This window comes from Orbicella faveolata, unplaced genomic scaffold (genome assembly GCF_042242905.1).
Source record: "Orbicella faveolata isolate gen_17 unplaced genomic scaffold, um_ofav_v1 contig_15, whole genome shotgun sequence".
In the NCBI taxonomy this organism is placed as follows: domain Eukaryota; kingdom Metazoa; phylum Cnidaria; class Anthozoa; order Scleractinia; family Merulinidae; genus Orbicella; species Orbicella faveolata.
In genome coordinates this window covers 6,579,343-6,603,712 of record NW_028301542.1, presented here as the reverse complement: position 1 = coordinate 6,603,712, position 24,370 = coordinate 6,579,343, and the positions used below count along the sequence as shown (strand labels likewise).

The window sequence follows — 24,370 nt, the reverse complement described above, 5'->3', positions numbered from 1 at the left end:
ACCAAACTGCCATCACCAACGGCAGAAACATTAACGTGATTTCATTCATCATCTTTGGCTCCAAGAATCATTATAAAACTCTGACTATCATACACTTGTTTTGCATATGTTTTTCTTTCTTTCTTTTTTTTGTGTGACAAATTTGTTTCCATATTTTGTTTGCTTGTTGTATTTAGTCTTGATTGTGTTATTTACACTGCACTGTAACGTCTTTTGTTTATGTGTACACTATTTTATCGATATGTTTTAAAGATATTTCCTTATTTAGCGTTCTTAGAAATTGCAGATAGTAGACGCATAAAGTTGTTGTAGGTTAAACTGACAAAAACGTTTTTGGCTGTCATATGTGCTCTAGTTCCTGTTGGAGACACATCTCCAGTTCTGCCCTGTTTCTTTTCCGCGGACTTCTTCTTGCTCTCGTTGCATTGGTGACAATGAACTTGATAACATCCCTTCGTATGTGGTTCAGTTCGTTGACGTTTCAGAAGCAGTTTTAATGATCACATTTATTGCAATGCCTCCTGTATGAAAAGGTAAAGCCTGACAGCCAGTATTCAGTGTTGGAATACAGTTCCCACATCTAGTGTTCACACGGTTTAAAAAAAAAAAAAAAGAAGGACGAAGACAGGTCATGTACATGAGGATTCTTGTCCAGCCTTCTGATCTGTCGAAAAGGACCATCGGTAGCCGAAAAAAGATTGAACTTCCTATGGCATAAGAGAAGAAATAACTGCCATTATGGAGGATGAACCCTTCAGATAGCCCAGAAGTAACAAAGTTTCCACTTTCTTTGCTTTCCTGATTATCTCACAGTCGCCAAGGCCGCGGAATGCGTATTAATTCAACAAATTTTGGAAATGGCGAAACTTACCAACACCTGGATGTATACTTCGCCCAATAATAAAAATGTATGGATAAATTACCTTCCTCTAGATTAGGCATAATATCTGCCAGGACTAAAAAAAAAATGTTCTTATAGGACTTTTCATAGCACATCTGCTTAACACACAGAGCTATATTCTCGTGCTATAAACATGGAAACAGTTTATTTGGACAAGGTAATTTGTTAACACACTGAGCAGCTTAAACACCCTGAAGAAGGCAGTAATGCCAAAACGTCGGTTGATTTACATCGCCATTAAGCGTCTTTTTAACAATATTTTTAACATTTACCTGTAATTTGTTAACAAGCCTTGACCCTACAAGAATCGTGACGCTGAGCAACCCCACATATTCATGTATACCTCACATAATTCTTTAATGTTTTTCACTGAAGTTTATCTGCGCGCTTAATTAAAAAAAAAAATAACCCTTAATTAAAGTAAGGCCTGTCGTCGACGGAGTAGCTTGGATGAGTCTCTGAAGAAACCCGAAAATCTGTGTTTTCCGTTGAATACCTCTTGCTCTTCTTTGCCTTGTTGGTAGAAAATTTCATCACGTCCTTTGAAATTAATGTGTTACAAAACATTGACGATGTCGTCTTACGTTTCAGGAGCAGTTGTTTTTCATCGTTGTTACGATGTCTGCATTTTCGAATGATGAACGATTCATTGTGTGTTGGATGATACACAGCTCCCACAACTCATGTTCACTGGGAATGAAAAGAGGAAGAAGAGAGTAAATGCACATGGAAATTCTTGCCCAACATTCTAATCTGTCGAATAGAACCATTGGTAGTCAAAAGAGATGGAATCCTAATATTGTTTCCCATGCAGAACAAGGAACGACGCAAACTTGCTGGACTATCAGTATGTGGAACACCGCATTGAGATTGTGAACCATGAGTGCCGAGATTACAGAAATGTTGATGTACCTGAGCAGGCCATTTTGCACTTTTCTTTGTTGTCGGCTAAGACTGAAGAAAGACCTACTAAAAATCAGGAAGACAATTTTTCTTTTTGCCTTTACAAAACGGGATATGAACTCATTTCTCTGTAACAATTTTTTTACTTGCACTTAATTTCGATACTTATTGTTCTTTTTTTTTTGTTTTTTTTTTAGAAACTAGATAAATGTTTTATGTGTACTTTTCTGAAACAAATATTTTTGTTAATTTTATGTAGTTATTTATTTTTTCCGCTCCCACTAAATTATAAGGATAGTAGTTTTAAACGGGTGTAATTTTTTTTTTTTGAGAAAGCCAGGTTTTGTAGCGTTTTGACAGGATGCGTGCCATGAGCAGAGTTTGAGCTGTACAAAAGTTTAGAAAAAATTAGATCAAGATCAAAAGAGTGGGAAAAAATGCCATGTAGGATACATTCATGAAAAAGAGGAAGGAATAACGCTGGTACGCTGTGTATTAGGCAATGACTAGAGGCTGCATGATTGGTACATTTTTTTTTTATGATTCATCGTGTGTCTCAGTATGTAATAAAACCAGGATTTTTTTTTTTTTTTGGGGGGGGGGGGGAGGGGGGGGGGAATAAAGTGCCCACGCCTAATGTTCACTCGGAGTAAATAAGAACGAAGACAGTGCGTGAACTTGAAAATTGCTGTCCAGCATTCTGATCTGTTCAAGAGGACCATCGATAGTCAAAAGAGATGGAATGGTATTTTATTTATTTATTTATTTATTTATTTATTTATTATTATTATTATTATTAATATTATTATTATTATTTTAATGCGGAATAAAGAACAACCCAGACTTGCTGGCCTATCAGTACCTGGACCACCGCATTGAGATAGTGAGTCATGACAGAAATTAAAACAATGTTGACAGAGGAAAGACCTACTTAAAAGGTAAGAAGATAAAAAAAAAAAAAAAAAAAAAAAGAACTCAAGTGTTTTTCCTTTATAAAAAGGAATATAAACGTATTCCCCTTGCTGAATTCGCAACTCTCACTTACTTTCGATACCTGTAAATTTTATTAGAAACTAGATTTGTTTCTAGGATTATGGGAAAAATAGTTTTAAGTTGTTGTTATTGCTATTGTTGTTGTTTCTTTTTTTCTGTATATACTAGATTGTAAGGATATAACTGTTTAACCTTAGTTGTAAGCATGTATTTACGTTGTCGAAGAAACCAGGTTTGTAGCGTTTCAGAGGTTATTTGGCATGTGCAAGTTTCAGTTCTACGAAAATTTAGCAAGACACCTGACAAGAGGAAAACATGACCGAAAACGTTGAAAGAATTACCATAGACGATACGTTCCAAAAATGTGAAGGAATAACGCTGGAATGTCTTTTGACCGACTGGAGGTCCCATAAAGGTCTTAGCCACATGCCTTAGCATCAACCAAACTGGATAGGGAAAGGTAAATTTGGTAGGGTAGGGACCAATGCCCGCTATATACAATGGTAAACAAATGAGGTTTAGAAGTCCTGACCAGAGTCTCAAATTTGCAACAGTTTACGGAAGAAAAAAAAATTCAGCAGAAGAAAAGCATATGATCAAAACAGTGTGCAGAGACACCATGGAATTATTTTACACCAGCAAGAATTTTCATCGTAGTATAACATGTCAAGAGACTAAACCAATCAGTCTTGTAACATATGTGCCATGACGATATTCACTGATATGGCACCACTCGCTCTTTTATAGAGCCGCGAAACAAGTCATCTTGCTTAAAGGAGTAGGTCACTCCAAAAACCGTGGATTTTTTCCATCACCAATAAATAGTTCACATTGAGTTGAGTTACTCACCGTTGTTTTAACTTCTGAAGTGGATGCGATCCTAATGAAAAAGAAGTGAGAAGTTCGACACCGGGAGCCGCCATTTTGAAAGGATCTTGAAGGCCAGGCCGCATATCCGTGACGTCATTCCGTCCGAATTGGCGCAAAGCTCAAAGGCTAATGCTCTTCTTTTCTGTTCTAAATTCAGTTGTGAGCTGAAAAATTTGGCCCGGGCTGTAAAACCGGAACCGAAAAGGATAGGGAAAGGGGAGTGACTTCCCTTAACTTGCCTAAAAAGAACAAAAAATTGCCAAAGAAGTGGTTCGAACAGCTACGTCGGGATGAGAGATTCATGCCAAAAAAACTCGAAAATGTGTACGTGTGCAACGAGCATTTCACAGACGACTGTTTCAAATCTCAATACCGATTTGAGCTTGTGGCTGAAAACACAAGAAGGAGGTCATTGAAGAAAATGCTTTCCGACAATTTTTCAACGGAAGGCCCTTGTAAAGGCACGTATTGCAAGCGAACGGCGCATCGCAAGGAACGAAAAGAGGTAGCTATCAGTTATACTTTTCATTTTTAAAAACATTTTCGCCCGGCAGAACTGTCGTTGACTTGATTGGGTAAATATTATTTCCGCGTAAGAAATTGAAGCTCCTCGCTGGACGACAGGGCTTGAATTTCAAGAAAAAACCTTGGGGCCAGCTGGCCCCTAAGTTTTCAGGTTTGGTCGCCAGCACAAGTATTTTAGTCGCCAAAAATTTTCGACCCCTCAGGCAATATATTTTCACGAAAAAGACGCTAAAACGGCGTGAATCACGGGTCAGTTTCATGTATAATCAGTTTGCCGCTTTTTTTTTCTATAATAACAGGGAAAATGGCTGAATGAAATTCTTTTCATCATTTACCAGTCTTACCAGTATTTATAAAAAAAAGCTTCTATGTTACAAGCTTTAATTCATTATATTTCGTAGACTGGCGCTGGGGTTTTCGTGTTTTCGTGTTCATTGATGCATAGCGACTGCATGCGTTTTTTGGAAGTGATATATTAAATTTCTTAGGGTACCGTGGGAACTTCAAATGCCCTGCAGATTTCTTTAAAATTACAAGTCAAACTAACCCGGTACGGTTTTCTTTTATCGAAAAAGTATTTTTTTTTTCGCTTTATAAATCTCTTGTGTGGGCCAAAATCAGAGCGTGTTTAATAATCGGCCTTGACAGCCAGGGATGAGTTAAAATACTTACAAATTTTTAAATGCTATCTAATTTGATTTGGAATACATCGGAAGAAGTAGTTAACTGTACATCAGTCCTATCTACATATCGACAATTACCGATAACAACTCCTGCTATAGCGCAATCCGATATCCGCAGGTAAATAATATTTTGTCTGAAATGTGTTACAATTTGTTTTCAATTTTATCAACACGATTCATCATTAATTAAGGACAGTGTGTTTGCATTCACATCATTTTGGGAATTACAGTTGCTAATGAAAGCAAATCTACGGTAAAAAATGAAGCTTTAATTTTACTGCATGCTTTGTCAAGTAACGAGGCGAGTAAACACGACACATGCGATACGGATAAACACACTAGCAGAGTGAATTTTCCTTCATCAGCTGATAATTACGCATGTAAAAGTTCCATAAACTTTTTTCTTCTGTCCAAAATCTATTACATATGCTTAGCTTTCCAACAATACAAATTACAATTCTCACAAAAAATCTTATGTAATGATAAGGAATGTCGTCAATTTCACATTTCACGTCAAAGACGTCGATTTCACTTCGCATCTTACATGTAAAGTCACTGCGTATTTCACAAGAGTCCACGTAGTCCATACGTGTAAAGAAACCTGGCAAACACGTACGAGCACGGGCAAAAAGTATCCAAATTTTATGAGTAAAAACACGGACTTGTGAGGTGGAAAGCATTCGCCCGATTTAAACACACCATTGAAACCTCGTCAGTTTCTGTGATACCAGAACTCCCTCCGCATTGAACCGCCAGTAAAATAAAAATGGAGACAAATCAGATCAAAAGCATTATACTGGGGATTTATTTAAGCCACCAATTCAATTCTGAGAGCAATACACAATTAAAAAGAAACTTCCTCTTCCGCTAACTGCGTCCATTGCAATTGTACTGTAAAATGTACCTTCCATCTTGGTGACCTACTCCGGCTGTTCTCGGCAACAAACACATTCTCTTTGCGTCGGCATGGCTGCACATCTCTCACAAGTACACCACAGAGCATTTTCCAACCAATCGTTCCATTCAACTTGATTATTATCATCCCCGGAATCACTAGCACGTTCTAGCTTCAAGCGCAGCCATACTAAAGCTCAAACGAACAAACACATTCTCGGACGGAATGACGTCAGGTATATGCGGCCTGGCCTTCAAGATCCTTTCAAAATGGCGGCTCCCGGTGTCGAACTTTTCACTTCTTTTTCATAAGGATCACATCCAGTTCAGAAGCTAAAACAACGGTGAGTAACCCAACTCAATGTGAACTTTTTATTGGTGATGGAAAAAAATACACGGTTTTTGGAGTGACCTACCCCTTTAACTATCATGATGTGGATCACCACTCTGAGATTTCGAGCCATGACTAAAGATTAAAGTAATGTCGACCTGGATGAGATAGGCGACGTCAAGGACTGTTGCATAATATCCATAATGTAATGGCATTGTTCACCAACAAGAAAAGTTTTGTAAAATTGTTAATTGTAAAACGTAATTGGTTTCACCAAAAAATCAGACTATCAGCATGTTTTTATAAAAGTCTAACTACGTTACAGTAACTGGCTTTTGTATATGTTTTTTTTTTTTTTTAATTTTGTTTCCATTCTATTGTTTTTTTTTTATTTTATTTATTCTCCTTTTTTATTATTACTGTTTAACTATTTTAATAATTGTCTTAGTTCTTTATAGTCGATTAAATTATTTGCGTTTTGCAGTCAATGGAGGCGCAAGGTTGTTGGAACAAGTCTGAAAAGCTGTTTTCTGCCATGTGTGTTCTGGTTCCATAGCCAGCTAGTGACATATGCCTGAAGATGTTCATTCTTTTGAATATTTTATCAAACCGCCCAGGATTCGCGTTTTCGGGGAATTTCTCCTTGCTCTCCTTCGCCTCGGCTGTGGAGAATTTGATGATGTATTTTCGAACGTGGTGCAGCGCATTGACGATACTGTCTAACGTTTCAGAAGCCGTTGCTGTTCTCATGCTTATTGCTATGCCAAAATTCTCAAATGATCCATCGCTTGTTCCACGAAACAACCCTGTAGCCAGTTTTCTGGTGTGATGCAATTACCAAATCTGGTGTTCTCTGGGAGTAAAAAAGAAACAAGGACGAATACAATACTTGAAAACTTTTTTTTGCCCTTCATTCTTGTGTATCGAAAAGGAGCATCGCTTGTCGAAGGAGATGGAACTTCAGCAACAACTGCCATTGCGCAAAAAGATGAAGGATACAAGTAACAATGTACCTGAGGCAACATTTCACTATCAAATAGCTGATGACGAAAGATCATGTTGTAAACATGTGCTTTTCCTTGAACAAAAGATGTGAAATGTCTTATACGGTTGACATTTTGTAGTAAACAAGTAATTTGTTGCCTTTCAAGCGTGGACACGTTTATCAAAAACTGAAAATCTGGCGAAGACATGATTTTTCACGATTTTTGGTAGAGCCTGACAGATTTGGTCAACCTCAGCTCGGATGGGCATTATCTTATTCTGACTGCGTCAGGAATTCACCAATTAAAGTCCCGTATCGAGTGTGGGTCAGTTAAGGTGCTTCCTCAGAAATAAAAGTTGTCGAACGATTTTTTTGAAACTGTGTCTGAATGTTTCTTACCATTGACTGTTTCAAAAAATACAAAACAAAAATGATGGGTCACCATGTTCGCATAAGAGATATTATGGGCCAATCTTACCCCATTTATGCCTAATCTCGCGGGTTATTTACATTTATGTCCGGTGATGCATAAACCGCACTCAGTGTATTGGTTAAGAAGAGAGATCACGTGACACTCTCTGCCATCTTTTGGCCACCGAAGTGGCCGTTTATTTTTAGTAACATCTATGGCAATTCAGATGGAGCTTACTTTAAATGAAACTACTCCCAGCCGATGTGAGGGGATACCTGAACGTGCGCTGATAGTAACTTTGTCTGGGAAAACAGGGATGGGTAGGTGGGAAAAGTGTAGTTGGTTTCGCCTTGAATGCTTAAGAAATGAAGGATGAATATAGCTCATCTGCGCCTTATAACGGGGAGTTAAATTGCAAGATCGTATTACTATCACCTGACCGGAAGCCTGAACAGATTCATTGACCATAAGGCAGGAGCATTAAATCATTTATATGCTAAATAAATGACCTTTCTTCGGTAATTGGAAGCGAGGTTTTTTAAAGAAATACTCAACAAAAAACTTGATAGGTAGAAAGTTCAAGCATATGGAACAAACGAAATCATAGATCATTTATGCTTCTCCATCTTTACTTGAGTAGACGTCATTTAACAAATCAAAGTAATAGATAATAAAAGTCAGTCTTCAAAGTCTTGAACCTGTTGACCCCAATAATGGACTAAAATAAATTGCTTTGTTTTGCTTAGGTACAAAGTTCTTATCAGTAAGTAGAAACTGAATCACGATCTTTTGACTTGCTTTCCTTTTTTTCCGTCATATATAAGTTCATATAAGTTCTGATTGTTAAATAGCCGTTGACTACATTTCTTTACTTATCCATGACATCCCTTTTTAGCGGATTTTACATTTATTCAGTCGACGCAATTTCCAATGAGATTTTAATGTTGCCGAATCAATTTTAAGTGGCTGGTTAGAGTGGTAGTATCGGTGATTGTGATTGCAGAAACCTGTTTTAAAAATCATTGTACATTTCCTCCGTTAATCGAAGTGGTCAGAATAAGGTCATGCTTTTTTTAATTTTTTTTTCTCAATAAAGTTGTTGATAAAATCAAGAATTTAAATTTTCAACGACAGGAAATTAGGTAACGCCTGAGCAGGCAGCAAAATAACTTAACACATTGAAACAATGTTGACAGAGATATGAATCTAGGTCATACATTTGCCTGAGTGGTTCTTCGGAAACTAATTAACTTAAATTAAGAGTTTAACGAAGCGGTTCATGTCGCTCTTTGAAAAAGGTTCTGAAAAAATAAGCTTAAGGGAAAAAGTAACCTAAATATTCGATATTGAAGTTCCACCATTTCTGTTCTAAAAAGGCGTTCACTGAAATATTGAGAAGGTTCAATTTTGCATGGCTACCTTCATAATGCTAGTCTCTCTAGTGCTCAGCCAAGTGTAATCAATGACTAGGGTGCCGCCGCCACAAAACAAATTGAATGGAAATTCAAATAAAGTTTTGCTATTTTAGCGCGTGTTTACTTATTGAAAGTACCGTGTGGTTTGAGCTTGAAGCGATATAATAAATAGGTCCGCACTGCCTACTTGTGTGTGCGTAGCGTTCTTTTCGCTTTTTTTAATTTTACGGGTTAAGGAAATTAAACTGGGCCACTTACTGGAAACGGGCTTCCTTTCGCCACCCGATCCCCATCCCTTCCCCGTTTGCGCCTGCAACGTAAGCTATATCTGTTAGTGTGTTCAGACAGTAGGTATAGTCTGCTTTCGCGAGTACGCTAGCGCCGCTTTTACGTCACTTCTGCACCGTTGTCGCAGTGTTGTGCCTTCTTTGGACGAGAAATGTGTTCAGTTGTGAAAGACCTTTAGAGGAAAGGTTTACATCAATGAAGGTCTTTGCATGGTTTATTATTTGCCAAATTAAAATATCGTGCTACATAAAATCCCTGGGTACCGATTTTATCCGAGTAGTTCTAAAAATAACATGTAGCAAATATTCATATGCTATAGATTAGAAGAAGTTTTGAAGAGAAGGGTAAACTCACAATGTTTATTTATTACCTCTTCTAACCAAGAGAGTCCGAGACAAGAGAGAGGGGATATTCATTGATTAAATTTGAAGGCCTGAAGAGGTTGGCAGGCGAAAGTCCGAGACTTAAAAGAATGATATGCATTTGACCTGGAAATTATAGATGATATTCTTATAGTTTTGTGGTTTGATTGTCACGGTAGGGTTTTGAGTGAGATGTGTTAGCTGTTTCTGTTTTCCTAGCCTCTTTGTGCTTACTAAAGCGCTTTCCCATGTGAACTCTATTTAACACTTTTCAAAGGCGAGCTTTTTAAACTCATTTTAATGACTTTGTGCAATCACAGTTGGAGTAATTTAAGGAATTTTAATTAGAAAATAGGATTTTAGTTATTTGGAATAGTATCCTTATCTTAAACTTTGATAATCCCTCCAAAATATTTGTTTTGATATATCATGGTAAGTGTTTTAGGTTGAAGTTTGTTGAAACGAACAAGCTAGTTATTCTGGAAGCCACTCAAAAGAAATTTTTTAGATTGTGTTTACGTTTAGAGCGTTCACGTTTTGTTGGGGTGCGTGTCCATTTCATGGATGCTCTAATTGGCAGAAAATGACGGTCGAATCAATGACATCAAAAATTGTAGGGTTAATTTATATTTAATTTCCTGCACATCATGCGTTTGCCTTATAAGTGATGGAATATACACTCTGTAGCACATCATTTGTGTCAACCAAAGCATCACTTCATTCTACTTTTTGTATTGTGTAACATCTTGTTTCAATTTTGGAATGAGAATTAACGTCTTGGTTCCGAGAATTGTAGCAAAATTTCCGGAGTCCGACATCGTTGCCTGTAACTGGCGCCACGCACATCATATTCTATAACTGACCCTTGAAATGCGATAAGGAATCCTTTGCATTCACGAAAATGGTTATAAAAGCCGATCCTTGACAGGTATTGTTCAACCGAGATTCGAATACTGACTTATGATCTTGAAAAAGCAACAACAGGGTTGTTGTAAACAATGTTCAAGTGCGAGTGTTTCTAAGAATGCAAGTACAATGCAAGTGCAAGGCAGTCTTTTTCAGTTTCTGAGAGTTTCTGACAATCTCTGACAATATGTCTCACTTAGAAGTGCTGCCTACATCAATCAGTTCAATTAAGCCGATATAAATGTTGGCTAGCGAGATATTGGCTTCCGAAACAAAACAAAAATAACAGTATATAGTGCTGTTACCGTCATATTTTCAGTGGCCCAATAGAGCCCACTTCTTCAGTCATGGTAAAATAACATCTTTATTCCGTTTTTCACCGCATCGGTTCTCTTGCTTAACAAGGTAATAGACACGTGATGTCTTTAACAACGCTTACTACGGTTCATACTTTCACCCTTGATTGGATTTGGCGGCAATTGTATTGTTCATTTTATTCATTATAATCGATACACCCACTGAAGGAAAACAACTTTGGAGTAGAGAATAATAGGAAAATCAATATTTATCAACTAAAAATAGTTTTGGGATGAAATCAAAATTACTCACGAGATTCTCAGGTCGGTATGACCGGTCACAACAGATTTAACCCTTACGGCAGTACTACTGCTATAAAGCGGAACAGGTGTTGTTCACAATACATGCAGCTTAAGCCCTTAAGTCATAGTTAGTGTAAACATTAATTCCAGTTTACCTTGTTTGCCTATCAGCTAATATATATTTTTCCAAAATATTCTTACCACATTGCTTATGACTTTTATATTTCTTATCTTGAATACCGTTTTCAAACAGCTTGGAAATGAACCCCTCGGCTAACACTTCATCGGTGGGGGTGGGTAAGGAATTGGTTTCCAAGCTGAGACGGGGCCCCGGTTAGTGGGCCAAAGTCCACTTATAATATCAGTTGTGTGGAATTCGTGTTATTAGCATGTCGTATTCCTATTTCACGCGATCGTCGTCCCACAATCGGTCTATTTAATACCTAATATAATACAGTTTGATTGGTAAACTTTTAGCACCTTAAAAAAATAGACATTGAAGAAAGAAAATTGAGTGGAAAATTTATTTGCATCGATCAACAGGAAAAGTGACCGCATGTGGCATGTGCTAAAATTAAGATACTGTGTACTTTGTACTACACTGAAGTAAGCGGCAGCTAGGCTAAAATGTGAATTAAGTGAAGAAAATCAACACTCGCAGGTTTGTTTTGTAGCTCAATTTTTATTGCTAATTAATTACTTGAAATCGAGACCACGACCCATATATCTATATGCTTTTACAGTCGGACCTCCTATCTTTGGCCTGTTAGAACTACCGCCACAGTTATATAATTTGCACCATGTGTTTATTTAATGCCTGAAAAAACAACTTCCCCCTCGTCGTTTATTGATTCATTTAGCCTATCAGATCATGATGGAGAAAACGTTTAGATTTCCTTAAGTAAAGCTAAGAATACTTAGTTCCACTTAGTCTTATATACATGAATAAAGTCTTGACCAAGCAGAATGCCTTTCGCCTATTTGCCGGCGAATTACGTAATAGATTTATTGTTATTGATTCTGCTGGAAGGTTCAAGGATAAAAAGTTATATCATTTTTGTAAAAGAACGCTTTGCACAATTTTAAATTTGAGTATATCTAGTTATTCAGTTTAATTTTTTCTCACTTTTTTCTCTGTACCCAGTCGTATTTGGTCGTACTTTGTACCGGCCTCGTAACAATTAACGATGATAATTAGAGTTTCTAATATATTAATAATATATAAGCTACAATTTTAGCGTTCTGATTGGCTAAGAACATGTCAATTAATCCCAGTCATTAGTGCAGAAAAGTGAATTGAGTGCAAAGCGGTGATATTGAAAATGATTGACAGCTCCGAAACAAATTAGCTCGGACAGACAAATTAGCGGACAAAAAATACACGAAGATTGAAAGTCCTTACCTAAATTTTAATAGAAAGACTTCATAACAAAGCAGAATACAAAATAGACTTGCCACAAGTCGACCGCATGGACTTCAGGGTAGAATAGCTAAGCATGCGAAGCGAACTGCGAGATTTTAGGCCACAAACCAGTGTTGTGAAGGTCGCGAAGCAGCCGAAGGAGCGACGAGGATGCGAGAGGTCGACTTGTCTCGCTTGAAGGGTTTCGCGCAAAATAATAATAATAATAATAATAATAATAATAATAATGAGGAGTAGCGTGACTTGCAACTGGCGCCTCAGATTACCTTTGCGAGTCCTTGACTTGAATTGAGGAACAGATCAATATATTTCTAAGTGATGACTGTGACGTCATCGATTAAACCTGACATACAGCATTCTTTTGGATAAATGGTGTCCCGCTTACGCCGTACACGATGTATTCCGAATCGAAGCGAGGAGAACTGGGAACTAAAAAAAAACTGTTTCCTTGAAAACCGCCATCTTGAGTTTTCGGGATCGAGTGAAATCGTTTTTCGGCGGCTTGTAGCATCGACAAAGTGTTGTTTGGAATTCCAGTTTTTAAACGCACGCACCGGGACTGGAGTGATTGTAGTATTTTATCCATTGTCGGATAAATTTGAGCTCACAAGCACATCGAAACTTAGTGTAGAGCTTGTAGATATAGGTATTGAAAGTATCGCCACTGTCGAGATTGGACATACCAGAAGGCAGTTTCTTAAAAGGATTAAAAAGGTGAGCTGTCCGAAATCTTTGCTCTGCTCGAACGTAGATCGCATTTGATAACGTAACGAAAGGTTCTGTTCTGTGTGTTGTTTACGTTTTTATTTACTGGGACAATAGATCCTCCAAATAACATTGAGTTTCAAAGTGATTTTATATTGCCGCTTTAATGACTTGGTTTGCCGGTGATATGGAAATAAATCCGGGGTTTTGTGCTTCTAAAACAAGGGTCATGCCCACTCTTGAGATATCCATGGCTATCATACTGAAAATTGAACAGCTATGCTGTTGAAGTTTTTGTAAATAAAAAAGAGGAAATGATGCAATACCTTCAAAACTTTAAGAAGTCGTATCTTATAAGTGATTCAATGAGGTGATGTGATATATTTAAATGTTTTATAATATTATTTTGGAAATAATGATTTTCTAGTTAATGGTTGAAAATGATTATACATAATATTTTACTCTGATCATTAATTCACCCCTTCTATTCTATTTGCAGAACGCTGAAATGGTATGATAGTGTATTGGTCTTACTTCACATAGCTATCAGTGCATTTACAAGTATTGAACTATAGACAGTAACAAACATGTATGCAAGATGCAATGTATGTTTCACTAGTCAAGACAGTGATGACCGAGGCTGTTGATCATCCTCCCAGATGTATGTCACAGTAAAATCACGCATGTATTTATGTAAGAACCTAATGGTGTATTTTTTAGAATCTGCTGGCAGAAATTTGCTATTTTATTAGCCAAAAACATAAGAGCCTGTTTAACCAAGCAAAATCAAGCAGGCTCTTATATATATGTACGTGGGTCACAGTTAAGGTCATTCCTCACATTTGCATTGCGCATCCTTACTGCGCATAATTTATGGTGTCATTAGCGCGCGCTCGTGCACGCGCATATTGAAAACATGACGGATTTGCCTTGATATTGAGCTCTGTCAGTTGAAAAATGGTTCTAACTCACCAACGAGCATGGGCACCCCAATTTTTTTCCAGTCATTGTAATCAACTAATCATAAGCTTTGCGTGAGAAAAGACTGATCTAATTTCTATTGCTGAAAATTGAATACTTATAAGATTAAATTTGGAAATACAGTTAACAATAAAGATTAGCGAAAAAAACTGAGCAACGACGTTTCGGTGTCATCCTGGCACCATTTTCAAGTTAAAAAATATTTGTGCGAAAAGTAAACTAATTTATACCAATGGTAGAGGTGCGAAATTGAATAAATTAATCTCTCGGACTTGAGTAATAAACTTGATCACAAACTACAGCCGGTGTTCAGAAGCCGTAAAATTGGCGATGATCTCAAAGTACAAGAGCCAAAACCACCTTTGATCAATCAACAGTGCGTTGTTTATAACTATATATGTGATCTGTGTGATGCAGAATACGTCGGTTACACTAGCCGTCATCTTTACAAGCGCATTGAGGAACACCGATTTACCGCCATCGGAAAACACCTTCAAAATAAACACCGAGTTGATATAGTTGGTGACCTGACTAACAACTTTAAGATCCTAAAGAAATGTCAGGGAAAGTTCGATTGCTTGATCCACGAAATGTTGTGGATTCACAAGAAGAAACCGAGCCTTAACACACAGTCAGACTCTATTCGCGCAAAAGTATTTGTTTAGGCTTTGAACAGACACTGAACTCATTACCAGTGTTTGACACTTCATTGGAATGAACATGAACATTGAACAGCTATCTTAATGTTAATTTATTCAATTTCGCACCTCTACCATTGGTATAAATTAGTTTACTTTTCGCACAAATATTTTTTAACTTGAAAATGGTGCCAGGATGACACCGAAACGTCGTTGCTCAGTTTTTTCGCTAATCTTTATTGTTAACTGAAAATTGAATAAATAAGAAAAATAGCAGGTACACTGTGGTCTTTTCTATTTTGCAGTCAATAACCACATCAAGAAATTTGGTTCAAATTTTTAATCAAGGATTTAGCTTTCTGCCTGAATCAAACTTAAAATGTTTACTTGTGTCTGACACAATGTATTGACTGTAGTTTAATGCGTGTTCTTATGAGTCTGGGTTCACAAAGATTTTACAATTACTTGGAATGCGTTCTTATAATAAACATTAAATAATGCCAAAATGGGGCATTTCCAATGCCTCACTGCTCCTTAATGAGCATGGGCACCCCCTTTTTTATTTCAAAATTGAAGTTATCATGTGACAAATACTTCGTGGACAAAGTTTGAACAAAAATTTATTGTCACTTTTATTTCAGAGGAATTACCTTAAATTATGATTAAAGTTTTAGCTTAAGAGTGTGACTTTGAGATTTCAAATTTACATTACAAGAAAATAAATAACACAATTGTGAATAAATACCGTATATTCAAGGACCAAACGGTTTGAAACCTTGTAGGTATATTTATTTTTCTGGTAATCAACTCATATATCTCCTTCATAGAAATTAAGAACCTAATTAAAAACCTACTTAGCCTAAATTGCCAATAACTACGCCAAGATACAAGAACAAATTTTGCCAGACTTCAAAATATGTAGCTTCTTGCACGTGGGTTTTTACTGTATCTATGTTGTAGTATGCCAAAATGTTACACTAAACGACGGGTGATTGAACAAAAAACATTCAATCCTTGATCATTACAATGGTGTGTACATCAAACAATGATCCTTTTGGCCATATTTTGCATCAGAAACCAGGCACACAGGGTAGACAAATATCAGCTGTATTCAAACAAGAACCAGAAAATGGTGGCTTTTGAAATATATTTCTTACATATATGTTTCAATGAAATGCGTTTTTGTGTCTTTTAAGAATAAAACTTTGGTGCAGATCATGCTTGAATATTGAACTAAATACGGACAACTCGCTCTGAAACAACTTGCTTGACAGTAGTTTCTAGACCAGTGGCCACCTCTTCCTTTATTGTGCATTGGAGCGTTTAGTTATTAATCTTTGATTTACCTGCTTCTGAATTATGTGTTTTTTGGCCTACATGAGTATGACTTGAAACTCTTCTGAATAGATGCTTATTGAAGGCTGCAAACATTGGCTAAATAGCTGATAATTAAAAGTTAAGGGAGACAAATTACTTTTTTCGGTGCTATTCAGGAGTTTTGACTTTATTGCATTGAATTATAAACAACATCAACTAAAACAACAGAAAGGATTTTGCTCACTCCCGTCACTCCTCTATGCATTATTTTTTTGTCTTGTTTCATTCTCTTCACTTCTCCTCACTCCAGACACAGGATGTACCTTCCGTTACTTCTAGTTATGTTTAAGCATCCGTTTGTTTGTTTATGTTCCAACTTTCTAGCCAGAATTTTAGAAATGGTAGTTAAATCTCATCGCTTCTGCACGCATTGCGTGCCGTTTATTTTAACCAAATTTCCTGCAACTGTTGTTCTGAACAATCTCTTACGCCTACGTAAGACGCTGACATGCCACGGGAACTTATAGTCAACCGCAAGTCACGTTGCGTTGACAATTCTGTCCCCAAGGGATATTCATGACAACTGTGATAGGTCGAAGCGCAGCTACCCGTTTTTGGGTGGATAAAATTGGCGCCAATGAAGTAGAAAAAGTCCTTCATCCGAGTGGTACTAAATAAACAAGTAGAAGGACTTTCCTAACAGTCTATGTACAAAGCTAAGCAAAAATTACTAAACTTAATAATACATGTTACACTTTTCACAATGGTAGAGATAAAAAAATATAAACGCTCTAGTTGTTCTCGATCTGCTCTCTTGCAAATTGCCAGGGCCCGGTAAATGGGACCTCAGCGCAGAGAGTGGTGAATAAAACCGACACCCAAATTAACAAAACTACTCTTAAGGTAGTCCAAAAGGTTAGGAAATACAATCAAAGCCACTCTTAAACATATTAAGCCTGTTGACCCCAATACTGAACTAAACTCAATTGCTTTGTTTTTGCTTAAGTACAAATTGTTATCTGTAAGGATAATTAGAATCACGATCTTTCTCTTTCTCTAAATAAAGTCGCGGATAAAATTAAGAATTTAAAATTTCTCAACGACAGGGAACTAGGAAACACCTGAGCAGGCAGCAAAATTAACTTAACGCATTGAAATAGTGTTCAGTGTTCACAGATATATTACGTAATTTCGGTCATTGAACTGAGTGGTTCTTCGATAGGCAATTAACTTCAATTAAGAGTTAAACGAAGCGGTTTATCTCGCTCTTTCAAAACGGATTTGAAAACTTAACATACGATTCGAGATTCCATTTCTGTTCCAAAACAGGCGTCTATGATATATCGAGAGGGTTCTATTTCGCTGGTTGCCTTCATAATGCTAGTATTTCTAGTGCTCAGCCAAGTGTAATCAATGATTAGGGTGCGTGCCGCCGCCACAAAGCAAATTGAATGGAAATTCAAATAAAGTATTGTTCTTTTAGGGCGTGTTTACTGATTGCAAGTACAGTGTGGCTTGAGCCTAGCCTAAACATGAAAGCGATGCAGAGAAAACCGATATAGCCCGGCGTTAGCATAGACTACCCATACAATAATGGTGAAATAACATCTTTATTCCTTTTTTTTTTTCACCGCATCGGTTTCTTGTTGAGGATGGTTTAACAAGGTAATAGACACCTGATCCCCATTAACAACACTTACTGAGTCTCATGTTTTCACCCTTGATTGGATTTGGCGGTAATTATAGTGGTAGTCTTATTCTGTCCCTATCGGAAGGAAAGCCGCGTTGCGGTAGAGAATGATAGGACCAATCAATATTTATCAACTAAAAATAGTTTCGGAATGGAATGAAAACTATTTTATTTTGGCATTCTTAGGTTGGTAAGACCGACCACGACATATTTAACGGCAGTACTAGCCTGCACTACAATGAACAGTTGTTGTTCACATCACAGCTAAAGCCCTTAAGTCATAGTATAAACCCTGATCCCTGTTTACCTTGTTTACCTATGAGCTAATATCTATTTTTCCAAGATATTTTTGCCACATTGCTCATGACTTATATATTTCTTATCTAATTAAAAACCGTTTTCGAACAGCTGGGAAATTAACCCCTCAGTTAACAATTTATCGTTCTTAAACGGCTTCCGAACTGAGCCGGCGGTAAGACGGCCAAAATCCACTTTAATATCAGTTGTACAAAATTCGTGTTATTGGCATATTGTATCCCTATTTCACACTGTCGCCGTTACACAGTCCATCTATTAAGTACCTAATAATATGCAGTGTGTTTGACTGGTAAACTTTTAGCATCTTAAGTAATAGGCATAAAAGAAAATAGGATTGAGAAGCAAATTTATTTGCAACAATAGGCAATGAACGCGACCGGAACACGACTGACACGTGCTAAAATTAACATACCGGCTGTGTACTTTGTACTATACCGGAGTGAGGGACAGGCTAAAAATATGAATGAAGTGAAGAGCACTCTCAGGTCTAATTTTTAGCTTAATCAGATTCTTAATTCCGCTTCATTATTTGCATTCCACGAGCCATAAAGTTTATAAGCGTTAACAGTCGGACCTCTTCTTTGTCCTGTAAAAACTACGTACAGTTATATAATTTGCACTAAGTGTTTATTTAATGCTTGAAACAAATTCCCGCGTCTTTTATTGATTCATTTAGTGTATGAGATCAAAATGGAGACAAGTGTAGATTTCCTAAGGTAAAACGGATAATACTTAGTTCGTCTCACTTATAGTTCCTCTTTCCACACCTGAATAAAGTGTTGACCGAACAGAATGCCTTTCGCCTACTTGCAGTGAATTACGTAATAGACCTTATTTGTTGTTATGAATTCTGCTGGAAGGTTCATGGAAAAAAATATATCTATATATCGTTTTTTAGTTGTAAAAGGACGCTTTGCAGAATTTGAATCTTCAGTATATCTGGATGATTCAATTTACTTTTTTTTTTCTCTCTTTTTTTCTGTAGCCAGTCGTATTTTGTACTTCGTAACAGCTAACGATGTTAATTAAGTTCTACAAACCTTGATGCAACGGCGTCCTTTGGTCAGCGAATCACTCTTGAAGTTCGTCTGTGAAACCCATAGACAAGCCTAAAATGTCCAGCTCTTAAAAAGGATCCAATGAATATCATCTGAGTCGTTGAGTCATCAAGTGTTATAACGGAATATTTGAAGTTAAAATAATTCATGTTATTGAAATCAACATAGGTTATGTAAGCTTTTTGCAGGTTGTTGCATAAGACTACAATTAAAACTGTTATTACATTAATTTGCTTACCATCCATAGAACTGCTGCGGCATTCCACGAAAAAGCGGGCACATTTTTGACTTTTCACAAGTAGGATAAGGAAAATTATTTGTTATGTACATTTACTTAAGAAGTGCTTTTTTAGCTAGTTTCAAGCTGTTTAATGTTGGCCTTTTAGCTTAAGTTTCTTCGTCTAACGCCATTTCTGCTCTTAGTTTTGTATGCGAAGACAAAGAACCCTGACATCTACATTTGCTATATTTAGCTCCGCAGTACACAATACGCTGGTAGGGTCCAGGATGAATGAGGTCAAAGAGGTTATTCAGTTTTAAGCCACTTAGCCAAAGCGGGCGTTTTTTAGAGGTTATATATGATCATTTTGGTCCAGTATGTTTCTTTACATTTTTTTGGCGTGTTAATTTTTATTAAAGCACAATGCTAACAAAGAACGCTGTTTATGCCCATTAAACGGTTCATTTTCTTACTTTTAAACACACTTTTCGGTATCATTGCCCATATAAGGTCTTTTTTTGTTTTCCCTTTTAAGTCTTCATTTTGTTTTGTTATTACCTCTTCCCGTTCTTCTCTCTCATGTTAAGGCTGCACAAGTCGTTTGATGGCATTGCCTTCATTAAACCAGAATCTAATTAGCTGTCGCGGTATCTAGCACTGTTTTGACTGTACAATTGTATTCAAAGTGGGCGTCATTAAAAAAAAAAAATCGATCACGCAAGGGTTCAAAACAGGTCGTGTTCTGAATTAAAGAGTTGAGTTCAAAGTTATGTAAATCGGCGCGATTACAAATAAATATTTTGTTTGATCAAGGATTCTAATTCATTTGAGGAGTGAAAGTGTCTGAACTTTTAATGCTATCCTATTCAACACAATTTTTTCAAATTAACAGTTACATATACATATATTTGGAAAACTATTTTTATCTTAAATATTTGAGGTTTGAAACCTACATTGAGAAAAAAGATCTGCAGATAGTAATTTAACCTCTCTAGACGTCATCAGAAGTAACAGCTAATTTCGCTACTGACGTTGACATTTAGACAAGGCTTTAGCTCTTGACTGAACAATTCTAAATTAATTCTGACTGAACAATTCTGAATTAATTCTGCAATTATGTCAGTTTTTCCGGACGCTAAAATGTCAAAATGATTCCATATGTTGTGCTGGAGTTCCCTTGAATAATATAATAGTCTAAATCTCATGGTGATCAGCATAGTTTTATTTTGGTACGTTGAAATTATCCAAAGCTCTCATTTTTCAAACAAGTGCATTTTTTATTATTATTATTTGTTACGGTAAAATCGGTTCAGACCACATAGCTAGTTCTAGAGCAATCTAAATCGTAGATCTGCGTAATTAAGTAAGTAGCTATAGATTTTGAGCTATTTTGTTCTTACAACCATTTTCTCCACAGTCAGCTGCCACCAAAACGTCTCAAATACTTACACCCAGTATCCACCATTTTCAAGGCTAACGTAACTTAAAATTCACTTTTCTAAATCTAATAGATTTTTTCTTCAATTTTGCAAATGAGCAAACACAGGTGTATACTATCACTAGCACTACGTTGTTTCAACGCCTCAATAGGGTCAGGGGCTTTGTGAGTTACACAATGTATTAAAAAAGGTTAAAACCTATAACCACTTAGGGAAACATACATGATTAATTACACTCTGCTGGGGGGATGAATTTGGTGTAAATCTACGATGAGTTTCAATTAAGAATAAGCAGTAGTGAAAACCGAGAAAAAAAAGGAAAAAAAAAAAAACTTTTCTTGTACGTTAGACTTGCCATGATGGTGGACGCTGTAATTTAAGACGTTGTTCTCGATCTGCCTCTTGCAAATTGCCAAAGCCGGCGGAATGGGACCTCAGCGCAGAGAGTGCTGAATAAAACCCACACCGGAGTGTCAATTGACTAAAGGTAGTCCTAAAGGTTGGAAAATATAATAAAAGCCAGTCTTAAACGTATTGAGCCTGTTGATCCCAAACCTGAATTACACTCAATTGCTTTGTTTTGCTAAGTATAAAATTCGTATCTGTTAGGATAGTTCGAATCACGGTCTTATGAGTTCCTTTCACTTTCTCTAAATAAATTCCCAGATAAAAATAAAAATTTAAAATTTCTTAACGACAGGGAACTAGGCAACACCTGAGAAGGTAGCAAACTTAACCGTTAACGCATTGAAACAGTGTTCACAAATATATTAATTTCGGTCATTCAACTGAGTGGTTTCTCGATAACCAATTAACCTAAATTCAAAGTTAAACAAAGCGGTTCACCTCGCTATGAAAGCGATGTAGACAAAACAAACATGACAATATATTGTGTTATGTAACTGTCGTGTCTTAAGTGGACCAATATAGCCCCGCGTCAGCATAGACCACTCTTACAATCATGATCAAATAGCATCTTTATTCCTTTTTTTTTTTTTTTTTTCTTTTTTTTTCACCGCATCGGTTTCTTGTTGAGGATGGTTTAACAAGGTATTAGACACGTGATTTCATTAACAACGTTCAACGTGGCTCATATTTCGCCCTTCATTGGATTTGGCGGTAATTATAGTGATCGTCTTATTCTGACCTTATCGGAAGGAAAGCCGCATTGCGGTAGGGAATGATAGCACCTGATCAATATTTATCAACTAAAAATAGTTTTGGAATGAAATAAAAACTACTTAATTTTGTCATTCTTACGTTGGTAAGACCGACCACGACATATTTAACGGCAGTACTACAATGAACGGCTGTTGTTCACATCACAGCTAAAGCCCTTAAGACATAGTTAGTATAAGCCCAGATCCCTGTTTACCATCTTTGCCTATCAGCCAATATCTATTTTTCCAAAATATTTTTGCCACATTGCTCATGACTTATATATTTCTTATCTTGAATACCGTTTTCAAACTGTGGCTGGAAAATTAATCCGTCGGTTAACAATTTGTCGGTCTTAATCGGTTTCCGAACTGGAAAGAGGGCCAAAGTCCACTTTTAATATCAGTTGTATAGAATTCGTGTTATTAGAATAGCGTATTCCTATTTCACACTGTCGTCGTTACACAATCCATCTATTTCGTACCTAGTATTATGTAGTTTGTTTGACTGGTTAACTTTTAGCAGATTCTGCGCGATGTTAAGTAAAAGACATTAAAGAAAGCGAGATTGAGAAGCAAATTTATTTGCAACAATAGGCAATGAATTAAGGGACCGGAAGACGAGGGGTGGCAAGTGCTAAAATTTACATACCGACTGTGTACTTTGTAATATACTGAAGCGATTGACCGGCTAAAATATGAATGAAGTGAAAAGCACTGTCAAGTTTAAGTTTTAGCTTTTTCAGATTCTTAATTCCGCTTAATTATTTGAAATCCCGACCACGACCCATAAAGTTTATGTGCTTCAACAGTAGGAGCGTCTTGCTTGCTTGTCCTTTAGAAATTACGTACAGTTATGTAATTTGCACTGAGTGTTTATGTAATGCTTGAAACAAATTCCCCCGTCTTTTATTGATTCATTTAGTGTATGAGATCATAACGGAGACAAGTGTAGATTTCGTAAAGTGAAACTAATAATACTTAGTTCGTCTCAGTTATAGTTCGTCTTTCTACACATGAATAAAGTGTTGACCGAATAGAATGCCTCTCGCCTACTTGCAGCGAGATACGTAATAGATATTATTTATTGTTATGGATTCTGCTGGAAGGTTTATGGGAGAAATATATCTATATCTCGTTTTTTAGATGTAAAAGGACGCTTTGCAGCATTTTAAATGTCAGTTTGGATGGTTCAATTTACTTTTTTTTTGTCCCTTTTTTTTCTGTAGTCAGTCGTATTTTGTACTTGGTAAGAGCTAACGATGTTAATTGAGTTCTGCAAACCTTAATGTAACAGCGTCCCTTGGTCAGCGAATCACTCTTGAAGCTCTTCTGTGAAACACAAAGACAAGCCTAAAATGTCCATCCCTTAAAAAGGATCAAGTGAATATCATCCGTGTCGTTGAGTCATCAAGTTAGGTTATGTAAGCATTTTGCGGGTTAAGTTGCATAAGTCGATAATTAAAACTGTTATTACATTAATTTTCTTACTATCCGTGAAACTGTCGCGACATTCCAGGAAAAAGGCAAGCACATTTTTGACTTCTCACAAGAAGGATAAAGACAATTATTTCATGTACATCTACCAAAGAAGTGCTTTATTAGCTAGTTTCAAGCTGTTTAAGTTTGGCCTTTTAGTAGTATTTTTTTCTGCGCTTTTAGCTACAGTTTCTTTGTCCAACTCCATTTCTGCTCTTAGTTTTGTGTGCGAAGACAAAAAAACCCTGACATCTACATTTGCTATATTTAGCTCCGCAGTACACAATATGCTGGTGTGTATGATCATAGATCCAGGATGAATGAGGTCAAAGAGGTTATTCATTTTAAGCCACTTAGCCAAAGCGGGCGTTTTTTAGAGGTTATATATTATCATTTTTGTCTAGTATGTTTCTTTACATTTTTTTGGCGTGTTAATTTTTATTAAACCACAATGCTAAGAAAGGACGCTGTTTATGCCTGTTACCCAGTTCATTTTCTCACTTTTAAACACACTTATCGGTATCATTGCCCATATAAAGCCCTTTTTTTCCTTTTAAGTCTTCATTTTGTTTTGTTATCACCTCTTCCCGTTCTTCTCTCTCATGTTAAGGCTGCAGAAGTCGTTTGCTGGCATTTCCTTCATTAAACCAGACTTTAATTAGCTGTGGCGGTATCTAGCACTGTTTTGACTGTACGATTGTATTCAAAAAAATCGATCACGCAAGGGTTCAAAGCAGGTATGTTCTATTGATATCTTAAATATTTGAGGTGTGGAACCTACACTGGGAAAAAAGGTTTTGCAGATGGTAATTTAACCTGTCTAGACGTCATCAGAAGTAACAGCTAATCTCACTGCTGACGTAGACATTTAGACAAAG

General features: G+C 36.7%; 2 long non-coding RNA genes across 2 annotated transcripts; one reads left to right on the top strand and one right to left on the bottom strand.

The window, feature by feature from the left end:
- Window positions 1–109: 109 nt before the first annotated feature.
- LOC149113280 (uncharacterized) lies at window positions 110–20,120 on the bottom strand. The gene is made up of 2 exons (XR_016206763.1): window positions 19,180–20,120; window positions 110–707 (listed from the first exon to the last, which is right to left on the bottom strand). It is a non-coding gene; the product is annotated as an uncharacterized LOC149113280 (long non-coding RNA).
- On the top strand, window positions 12,937–18,597 carry LOC149113281 (uncharacterized). The gene is made up of 2 exons (XR_016206758.1): window positions 12,937–13,204; window positions 13,695–18,597. It is a non-coding gene; the product is annotated as an uncharacterized LOC149113281 (long non-coding RNA).
- Window positions 20,121–24,370: the final 4,250 nt, after the last annotated feature.